Genomic DNA, 11,773 nt, shown 5'->3' with positions numbered 1-11,773 from the left:
TTGCCCTGATGTGAAATGCAATAGCTTTGTTTGGCTATTTGTTTGAATCTCTATGAAAGCGCATTTGGGTCTGCATAGCCAGGTCGTGCAATTGGTCCATGATGTGTCTTGGTTTTATGCGTGGGTTGCATTTATATGAGAGGACCACTGGAAATAATTCCGTGGGTGCTCCCGGCAAAAACAATATTTGACTAAATGTTGGCGTGAATGCTTGGACAAGTGTTTCACCCCGCCCTATTTATAGGTAAAGTAACCAATCAAATTCCAGAAGCAAGGCCCAAAACTCCGCCCATAGCTGAGCAGACAAGGAAGCATATTTTACAAGCAGCATCCATTGTCATAGCCCTATAATAAAACATAAATAAATGACATGAATATATGTGTTTTTAGGTGGTACTATTAGTTTAACTCCGAATTATCAGTATGTGTCGTAATTAATTTATTGGGTAGACAATAGGTACAAAATCATGGAGATGCCGGGGATTGAACCCGGGGCCTCATACATGCGAAGCATGCGCTCTACCACTGAGCTACATCCCCATTGGCTACGAGTACGTTAGCAAAAAGGATTATAAGGCTAGTACATCCTATGAACTAACAGGGTATATATACCTTTCACAAAAATTATATTTATGCCTTAAAAACGTATAAGTACTACAGCCTACACTTTTTATAATACTTATATATATTTCTTTTACAAAAACACACTTAAGTAATAGTCATTTTGAAAATATTTTTTATTTAGATTTTGAATAGCTAAATTTCAACAATATAACTATCAATTCAAGCACATCAGTGCAAACACTTAAAGGCCTAATGCAGCCGTTTTTATATCAATATCAAATCACTTCTGGGTAACAATTAAGAACCTTACTGTAATAGTTTTCCATTAAAGTTGACTAAATTGCTAAATTGCTAAAAATATTTCTCAAGCAAGAATTTTGCTAGGACTGTCAGGGAGTGGTCTGAGTGGGTAGGGGGAAGCTGAACATATCTGTTATTGGCAGAGAGGTTCGGAACTCTCTTTGTTATTGGTCTATTAAGCAATTTAATGCCTGGTGATGTCACCAGGCAAGCCGAAACTCCCGCCCATGCAAACCTGCTGATTTTTTTATTTTATTTAACCTTTATTTAACCAGGAAAAGCCTATTGAGACCCAGAGTCTCTTTTTCAAAGGAGACCTGGCCAAGAAGACAGCAACAATCAATACATTACAGAATTAAAACATACAACAATACAATTCAACAACATGATCCAGCCTAAAAAAAAAGCATTTACACTCCTCTGTAACAGAGTCTCTCATCAAAATTAAAGGCCCTGTGTAGATTGTATTTTCAACCAGCAACTATCAGGAATAACACTGATCAAATCTTTTCACACTTTTACAGTGTTTGTTTCATCAGTTGTTGTACAACATGATACAAAACACAGGAAAAACATAATTTTGACTGCACTGGGCCTTTAAGTTGGATTAGATAATAACAAATATAAAAGTGTATCAACCAATGAAATGGTTGGCCTATGGCTCTCTGACCGTGGCAGAGGCTCCAGTTCACCATATGGATTTCTCTGGAAATAAACATAATGCACAAAAGACATGAAACAGTATAGCACAATGTCAAGCCCTAGGCCTACCTAAATAGCTATTCAATTAATAAAATATACAGAACACAAATATTTACAATACAAATAATCCCATAGCAACAGTGCAGACCCCAAAACTTCGAAACCCTTGAAACCATGAAACCATTTAAAAATGCTTTTTATATCTAAAATACATTCATATAGCTTCATGTATTCAAGCTGCAATTGTTGCTCATCAGTCACTTTGATAATTTGATTGATTTACACTCTCTGTTGCTCTCTGCCTTGATTGTTGTAACACTGGTTTGTAAGGTTTACAATTATGACAATTATGACAATGATGATGATGATAAGTAGCCCATGTTCTGTCAAGCACTATTACTGTACAAAAATGTATTATGGAACTCTTAGCCCTTTCTGATCCTTTACTCACAATGCAGTCACATCATTGTTGTCTTTGCCTCCCTCATAATCTTCAGACCAGACAGCACTACCAGAGTACTGATGCAGGTCTATCAGCAAACCTCCTCGTCCACTTTCTTCTCCTCCAACTGCTCCCTCATCCCCTTTTCCCTCCATATTCTCCTCTCTCTTCCCCTCACTCTCTCTCCTCTCCTCCTTCACGTCCATGAGCTTCACTCTCTCCCTCAGGCCAGAGTCCTCCATACTGGAGTAGTCATCCGACGAGTCATCCCCTCTGCCCTCCCTCTCATTCCCCCCCTCCTCCTTCCCCTTCATTTCCCCTCCCTCGCTCCCTTTCTCCACATCCTCCTCTTCGTCTCTCTCTTCCTCCTCTCCTATAGCCTCCTCATCCTCACTGAGAGGCCAAAGGCGACACCCGAGCCACACCTCCAGGACTTGGACGCCGCCCCTCACCCGGTCCCTGGCCCCACCCTCCCCAAGGACCAGTTGGTGGACTGTGTACTGGCCATTAGTCTGGTGGTTCAGCCACATGTACAGGATGACCAGGAGGGCAACGAGGGAGACCAGGATGAAGAAGACAGTCAAGACGACATGGGAGGATGTGGTTTCGTCTTTGATTACTAGATTGTCAGTAGCCATGCCTAGAAGGGGAGAGTAACATTGGAAAGACTGTTTAAACTGACATTTGACAGGGACATTGGGTTGGATCTAAGGGCGTATACACTATCTCTGATTCCAATCCTGAAGTGTTTGGTTGGCCTGATCTGCACTATAACAATTACATTTGAATTGAATTGAAATGAATTTGACCCCAACTGTGACAGTCCCAAAATACATTTACATTTTACATTTTAGTCATTTAGCAGACGCTCTTATCCAGAGCGACTTACAGTTAGTGAATACATATATTTTTTTGGCCGGCCATTCCCTCCCCTACCCTGGACGACGCTGGGCCAATTGTGCGCCGCCCATGAGTCTCCCGGTCACGGCCGGCTGCGACAGAGCCTGGATTCGAACCAGGATCTCTAGTAGCACAGTTAGCACTGCAATGCAGTGCCTTAGACCACTGCGCCACTCAGGAGACACATTTATTCATTAAAAATACAAGTCTCGTATTCTAAAGCTGTTCAAGTCCAGTCATGCTTGGCCTCTTATTAGAACAAAATAAATCCTCTCAGAGTTACAAAACCATAAATCCATTATTATTGGGGTTAACAGGGTCAGATAGATTTGATGTCGCAACGTACCTCTTCAAATAGTTCTCAGAAAAGTTGAAGAAATCTCTACTCAGTCTGCTCAATCCAAGGCCAAACTGCTGAGGTGGAGATCCAGTTTACTTCACAATGATATTTCCTTTCAATTGGAGGTGAACCATACATAGATTTATTAATGACTGGATCTGTAAAGAAAATATAGTAACATTAGCTTCCTACTGCCAAAAAATGTAGCTGTATAATTGAGTAGTGTTCATTATACAGTGCATTCGGAAAGTATTCAGACCCCTTGACTTTTTCCCAATTTTGTTACGTTACAGCCTTATTCTTCATCAATCTACACACAATACCCCATAATGACAAAGCAAAAACAGGTTTTTAGAAAATTTTGCAAAAACAAAAATATATACCTTATTTACATACAGTGGGGAAAAAAAGTATTTAGTCAGCCACCAATTGTGCAAGTTCTCTCACTTAAAAAGATGAGAGAGGCCTGTAATTTTCATCATAGGTACACGTCAACTGTGAAAGACAAAATTAGAAAATAAAATCCAGAAAATCACATTGTAGGATTTTTAATGAATTTATTTGCAAATTATGGTGGAAAATAAGTATTTGGTCAATAACAAAAGTTTCTCAATACTTTGTTATATACCCTTTGTTGGCAATGACACAGGTCAAACGTTTTCTGTAAGTCTTCACAAGGTTTTCACACACTGTTGCTGGTATTTTGGCCCATTCCTCCATGCAGATCTCCTCTAGAGCAGTGATGTTTTGGGGCTGTCGCTGGGCAACACAGACTTTCAACTCCCTCCAAATAATTTCTATGGGGTTGAGATCTGGAGACTGGCTAGGCCACTCCAGGACCTTGAAATGCTTCTTACGAAGCCACTCCTTCGTTGCCCGGGCGGTGTGTTTGGGATCATTGTCATGCTGAAAGACCCAGCCACGTTTCATCTTCAATGCCCTTGCTGATGGAAGGAGGTTTTCACTCAAAATCTCACGATACATGGCCCCATTCATTCTTTCCTTTACACGGATCAGTCGTCCTGGTCCCTTTGCAGAAAAACAGCCCCAAAGCATGATGTTTCCACCCCCATGCTTCACAGTAGGTATGGGGTTCTTTGGATGCAACTCAGCATTCTTTGTCCTCCAAACACGACGAGTTGAGTTTTTACCAAAAAGTTCTATTTTGGTTTCATCTGACCATATGACATTCTCCCAATCCTCTTCTGGATCATCCAAATGCACTCTAGCAAACTTCAGACGGGCCTGGACATGTACTGGCTTAAGCAGGGGGACACGTCTGGCACTGCAGGATTTGAGTCCCTGGCGGCGTAGTGTGTTACTGATGGTAGGCTTTGTTACTTTGGTCCCAGCTCTCTGCAGGTCATTCACTAGGTCCCCCCGTGTGGTTCTGGGATTTTTGCTCACCGTTCTTGTGATCATTTTGACCCCACGGGGTGAGATCTTGCGTGGAGCCCCAGATCGAGGGAGATTATCAGTGGTCTTGTATGTCTTCCATTTCCTAATAATTGCTCCCACAGTTGATTTCTTCAAACCAAGCTGCTTACCTATTGCAGATTCAGTCTTCCCAGCCTGGTGCAGGTCTACAATTTTGTTTCTGGTGTCCTTTGACAGCTCTTTGGTCTTGGCCATAGTGGAGTTTGGAGTGTGACTGTTTGAGGTTGTGGACAGGTGTCTTTTATACTGATAACAAGTTCAAACAGGTTCCATTAATACAGGTAACGAGTGGAGGACAGAGGACAGAGGAGCCTCTTAAAGAAGAAGTTACAGGTCTGTGAGAGCCAGAAATCTTGCTTGTTTGTAGGTGACCAAATACTTTTTTTCCACCATAATTTGCAAATAAATTCATAAAAAATCCTACAATGTGATTTTCTGGATTTTTTTTTTGTTGATTTGTCTGTCATAGTTGACGTGTACCTATGATGAAAATTACAGGCCTCTCTCATCTTTTTAAGTGGGAGAATTTGCACAATTGGTGCCTGACTAAATACTTTTTTCCCCCACTGTATATAAAAAAAATTGCTGCATGGATATTGTAATTGGGAGGTGAACTATGTTGCTTGTCAGGAGGTAGAGTACGTTCGGAAAGTATTCAGACCCCTTGACTTTTTCCACATTTTGTTACATTACAGCCTTATTGTGATGGGTGATTTGAAGGAGTCAGGCGCAGGAGGGTAAATCACAGAATAACAGGATTTATTCCGGAATACAGAGTTACGCAGTAATGCATCAAAACAGTCCAGTGCACAAAACATGCGCACTGGAACCAACAAGGCACACGGGGAAAATAACCCGGCAATACAAAATACAAGGAGCTCAACCGAGCTTCACTCTCCTCACAATATACAATCACACACAAAGACAAGGGGGCAGAGGGAACACTTATACAGGTACTGATGAGGGGATATGAACCAGGTGTGTGTAATAAACAAGACAAAACAAATGGAATGATGAGATGAGATGAGGAGCGGCAGTGGCTAGACGTGTACCTATGATGAAAATTACAGGCCTCTCTCATCTTTTTAAGTGGGAGAACTTGCACAATTGATGGCTGACTAAATACTTTTTTCCCCCACTGTATATATACAGATAATTAAACCTGAATTATAAATCTTTGTGCCAGAAAGGTGGTGAAATATTTCACAGGATAAAGGCTGGATTTAAATGTAGACTTAAACCTGGCCATGAATAATAATAAAATAAATGTGTAACGGGTCGACCAAGGTGTATAATCAGAAAGTGTCACACTGACTGGTTCTGACAGGTGTGGTGTCATGGTGATTGATGTGCCATGCCATTGTTGCATTGTGCTGTACTGTCCCTGTAGATGCATCACCTCACACAGCACCTCACACCTCAAAAACAGGAAGTGTCTGTGAGGCGGAGGCCATGGGAGAATCTCAATTGCATACTCTTTGTGTCCTCTCTCACGTCTCCTCGCCTCCTTCTCAAAACCCATTGGAGGAGAAGGTCAGAGGGGAGGGACTTCTGGCTTTCTCATCCAATGGGTTTTGAGATGGAGGCGAGGAGAGTGGAGAGAGGAGAGAGGACGCAGGGAGTGTGCAATTGAGATTCTCCCCCTGATTCTGCCTGTGTGACTCACTAAAAAGGAAGCCAGCAGACACTTTCTCTCACTCGGTCTTGCTCACTTCCAGTTGAATAATTATCACAGTCAATTGGAAACTGCATTATAGATAAATATGGATGCCTGTCAGAGTCGACAAATGCATTTTAAAATGCAATAAGTGCACCTGTGGTTTCCCCTGACCTGTGTGGATAGCTGACACATTGAGAACTAATTGAATCTAATGCATAAAGACTAATTTATATTTCTAGTTCATACAGGAATGCAATGGGATTCATGTATGTGGAGTTGTTGCTCATCAGATGAAAGTTATCAACAAGGCATAGCTAATGCCAACTAGATTACCAACTTGATTATGCAAAATATGTTAGGCAATCTTTTCTCTCTCTTTCTACATCCTACAATGCCTTTACATTTATGCATATGACAAACCAGCCAATAAGTCGAAGGCATATCTGAACACAGGCAGGGTACAGTAGGCTGCGTATACACAGGCAGCCCAATTCTGATATTTTTCCCACTAACTGGTCTTTTGACCAACCACAGTAGATCCTTCCACATCAGATCTTTTTCAGAGCTGATGTGATTGGTCAAAAGACCAATTAGTGGGGAAAATATTAGAATCAGGCTGCCTGTGTAAAGGCAGCCGTATTGGCGCGGAGCACTGATGATTAATAAGGATCTCACAGGGATGGGCTGTTTACATACTCTGTTTAAATGCATATTACTTACGCAGCATTAGCACAGATAACGTAAATGTTTTAATCAAAGGCCCCCTTGATATGAAACCATTAATCACACACTTTACCCCCAATGCAATTCTTTCATTTTGTAGATTGATATTGGCATTTTATTCAGATGCTGAAGCAGCAGCTATTCTTTCTGGGCTCAACACAAAACATAAAACATGACATAATACAGAACCTCAATAGACAATGAAAGCTCAAGGACTGAACTACATACATTAAGATTCTTCTTACAGTTCTGAAACTAAATACACCAGGGTCACACACACAAAAAAAAGATTTTAAAAAGAAAGGGGGAAAAATACGTAAAAGTCATAAAGGGACTCGATAAAAACACAGGAGAGGAGAGAAACAGTCGTGGGAGAAAAGTGAGGAGGAGGAGATGTGAAGCTGAAGGATGGACATGCAGAGAGTGGAAAGAGCCGTGACAAGATGGTCACACATAGGAAAATGAGAGAAATGTCAGAAAGATGGAAGAAAATGTTCAAACAGATCCACACCATAAAATGCTAAACGTAGGGGAGATTTTATGAATTATGATTGATAAAAAAAAATTTAACTCACCAATGTGTTGCTATAAAATGAACAGTCTGAATGATGGTTTCGAAAGAGATAGACCCAACGAGGCAGGAGTCAGTGGTGGCACTTTTTTAAACAAGAGATGGGGATGCAGAAACTTAAAGATAGGCATGTAAGAAACATAGCGGAAGGGGGATATAATGTGGGTGGAGAGAGAGAGAGAGAAAGAGAGCGAGAGAGCAAGAGAGAGAGAGAGAGCGAGAGAGAGAGAGAGAGAGAGAGAGAGAGAGAGAGAGAGAGAGAGAGAGAGAGAGCGAGAGAGCAAGAGAGAGAGAGAGAGCGAGAGAGAGAGAGAAGAGCAGAGATTACTTGACAATTGATAGATAAACCAACCCACTAACTCAAGCAGGGTGGAGTGGAAATATTGCAAGGGGTGATAAGCAAGTAAAGTGTGCACCCAAATAAACATAGAAAGAGGAAGCTGTAGTGTTCTGTGTACTTTAGCAGTAGTGCAGATTGACGGTTTGACAGCTGATGTGCAGGGTAGCTACATGTGGTTTGGCTCCTTTACACGTTAAACTGCTCTAAAATCAGATGTGCAGCCAGACATATTAGCCACTCATTTTGCCACATCTCTTTCAACCATACAGTTTTTTGATTCCTCATCAATCCATGGAGCCTTAACAGTTCTAACAGTCAGTTTCTTAACAGGTGCATGTTTATCAATAATTGGAAGAAGCAATTTCATAAATTAATCAAGTGCAGCATCTGGATGCTCCTTATTAATCACATCAGACCAACAAATATTTTTAACATCATCCACATAAGAGTCACAGCTAAATATTTAGTATGATCTCTTATACACAATTTTAGGCCCAGCTTTTGGAATTGTGGCTTTCCTGGATGTAGCCACTATATTGTGATCACTGCATCCAATGGAAGAAAGTTCTACAGTATTAGTAAAAATGTGATCAATACATGTGGATGATCTTATTCCTGTAGTGTTTGTAAACACCCTGGTAGGTTGATTAATAACCTGAACCAGATTACAAACTTCCTCTTGAGCGGACAGCTTGATGAAAACCAGTCAATATTCAGGTCTTCAAGAAAGTAGACCTCTCTGTTGACCTCACATACACTATCAAGCATTTCACACATATTATTTAGATACAGACTATTAGCACTTCGTGGCCTATAGCAACACCCCGACAGAAAAGGCATTAGATGTGCCAAGTGAACCTGCAACCACAACACTTCAATAACACTTGACATAAGATCTTCTCTAAGCATTACAGGGATATGGTTCTGAATACTGTATATACAGCAACACCTCCCCCACAAGCATTTCTCTCTCTTCTATAGATGTTATATCCTTGTATTGCTACTGCTGGATCATCGAATGAATTATCTACGTGAGTCTCAGAAATGGCTAATATATTCATGTTATCTGATGTTAGCAAGTTATTGATTTCATGAACATTATTTATAAGGCTACATATATTAATATGGGCTATTTTCAGCCCTTTCCTGGGTATCTTATCAGAGATAGACATAATATGGAAAATAGCAAATAAATCAAGAAAATAATATACATTCAGCAGTCCATTAATCAATTGGTGTGTGTAAGTGTGGTGTGTGCTGCGGGGTTGAAGCTACAAACCCATAGGCTTGGCTCTCTCATCCCTTCCAGGCTTTTGGGAGGGAGGGTGGACAATGAGCCTGTCAAAGCGGATGTAAGCAATGTCCCCTCGCGCTCTGGCAGCTTTCATGGCTGGGATAAGTTCTTTCCTCTTCTGGCACACAGCTTCAGGATAGTCCTCGTTGAGAAAGATATACGTTCCTCTCAAGTTTTTGGCTCTTTCCAGAACAGCTACCTTGTCCTTGAACCTCAGGAACTTGACCACTATCGGCCTGGGCCTGTCACCTGGGCCGGTGGTGGGTTTTCCAGTTCTGTGGGCGTGCTCCACCTCAATCTTCCTCTGGTCTATCTTCAATTTCTCCAAGATAATTTCCCTCACTTTGTCCCCATCCACAACCATGTTGTTCCGCCTTGATTGTACCTCGAGATAATCTGATTTATCCGTCATTATGATCAGGGAATCACACACAGAACTGACGTCCTCTCTCAATGACTTAGAGATTGCTGTCATCTTGCCGTTCTCCTGTTTAAACTCATCGAGCTGACCCTGGGAGAACTGCAAACTGTTCTTCAGGTCTTGGACCTCTCTGGTCAGGTCGTCCATTGTTTTATTAGTTGACTCCACCAGTATTTGGACAAAACACTTTTGTTGTTGTCATAACAACTGCTTGTAGAACTCTTTTTGTTAGTTTAAAAGATCCTTCACCTAATTGTCCATCTGGACCAATTTATCTGTGCATTCTGAAAATGGATTGTTCCATTGGATTTTGTTTTTAGGGAGTGATATAGGTTCTTGTGGAATACATTTCATTTTCTTCCATTGTTATAGTGTTTTTAACTATGAAGTTGTTAATGCTCTTAGCTTCATCCTTTGAAAATAGACACAAGAAAATGTTCTATGGAATTGATTTGTACAACCATGGAGGGTTGATGTCACTAAAGGAACCCACCCATCAACATACTGTACCTGCAAAGTTCAAGGTTCACAGATACATACAGTCCAATGAACACAGAGTGGCTGAACCAAACTGGACCTAGTGATTCTGCTAATGAACACCAACTCTTATAAAAGCAGCTCGCACTCTAAAGAGCAAGTGATATCAGTTATATCAGGGTTTCCCAAACTCGTTCCTCATCAATCTACACACAATACCCCATAATGACAAAGCGAAAACTGGTAAGAAATTAAAAATATATACCTTATTTACATAACTATTCAGACCCTTTGCTATGAGACTCGAAATTGAGCTCAGGTGCATCCTGTTTCCATTGATCATCCTTCAGATGTTTCTACAACTTGATTGGAGTCCACCTGTGGTAAATTCAATTGTTTGGACATGATTTGGAAAGGCACACACCTGTCTATATAAGGTCCCACAGTTGACAGTGCATGTCAGAGCAAAAACCAAGCCATGAGGTCGAAGGAATTGTCCGTAGAGCTCCAAGACAGGATTGTGTCGAGTCACGGATCTGGGGAAGGTCAGCAGCATTGAAGGTCCCCAAGAACATCATTCTTAAATGGAAGAAGTTTGGAACCACCAAGACTCTTCCTAGAGCTGGCCACCCGGCCAAACTGAGCAATCGGGGGAGAAGGGCCTTGGTCAGGGAGGTGAGTTCCTCTGTGGAGATGGGAGAACCTTCCAGAAGGACAAACATCTCTGCAGCACTCCACCAATCAGGCATTTATGGTAGAGTGGCCAGATGGAAGCCACTCCTCAGTAAAAGGCACATGACAGGCCGCTTGTAGTTTGCCAAAAGGCACCTAAAGGACTCTCAGATCATGAGAAACAAGATTATCTGGTCTGATGAAGCCCAAGATTGAACTCTTTGGCCTGAAAGCCAAATGTCACGTCTGGAGGAGACTAGTCACCGCTTGTCACCTGGCCAATACCATCCCTACGGTGAAGCATGGTGGTGGCAGCATCATGCTGTGGGGATGTTTTTCAGCAGCAGAGACTGAGAGACTAGTCAGGATCGAGGGAAGGATGAACGGAGCAAAGTACAGAGATAGTTGATGAAAACCTGCTCCAGAGCACTCAGGACCTCAGACTGGGGCGAAGGTTCACCTTCCAACAGGACAACGACCCTAAGCATTCAGCCAAGACAACGCAGGAGTGGCTTCGGGACAAGTCTCTGAATGTCCTTGAGTGGCCGAGCCAGAGCCCGGACTTGAACCTGATCAAACATCTCTGGAGAGACCTGAAAATAGCTGTGCAGCGACGCTCCCCATCCAACCTGACAGAGCTTGAGAGGATCTGCAGAGAAGAATGGGAGCAAATCCCCAAATACAGGTGTGCCAAGCTTGTAGTGTCATACCCAAGAAGACGCAAGGCTGTAATCGCTGCCAAAGGTGCCTCAACAAAGTACTGAGTAAAGGGTCTGAATACTTATGTAAATGTGATATTTACATTTTTGATTTTTTATAAATTAGCAAACATTTCTAAAAAACAGTTTTTGCTTTGTCATTATGTGGTATTGTGTGTAGATTGATGAGGGAAAAAACCAATTTAATAAAGTTTAGAAAAAGGCTGTAACG

The 11,773-nt window shown here is 41.6% G+C and overlaps 1 long non-coding RNA gene across 1 annotated transcript; it reads right to left on the bottom strand.

Moving 5' to 3' along the window:
- Positions 1-2,345: 2,345 nt before the first annotated feature.
- Positions 2,346-7,743, bottom strand: LOC311132213. Its single transcript, XR_014613502.1, has 3 exons — positions 7,644-7,743; positions 3,255-3,406; positions 2,346-2,648 (listed from the first exon to the last, which is right to left on the bottom strand). It is a non-coding gene; the product is annotated as an uncharacterized lncRNA (long non-coding RNA).
- Positions 7,744-11,773: the final 4,030 nt, after the last annotated feature.

This window comes from Coregonus lavaretus, assembly GCF_964263955.1.
Source record: "Coregonus lavaretus genome assembly, chromosome: 7".
Classification (NCBI taxonomy): Eukaryota; Metazoa; Chordata; class Actinopteri; order Salmoniformes; family Salmonidae; genus Coregonus; species Coregonus lavaretus.
The sequence above is the reverse complement of the archived record's forward strand: the minus strand, read 5'-3'. Positions and strand labels throughout refer to the sequence as shown.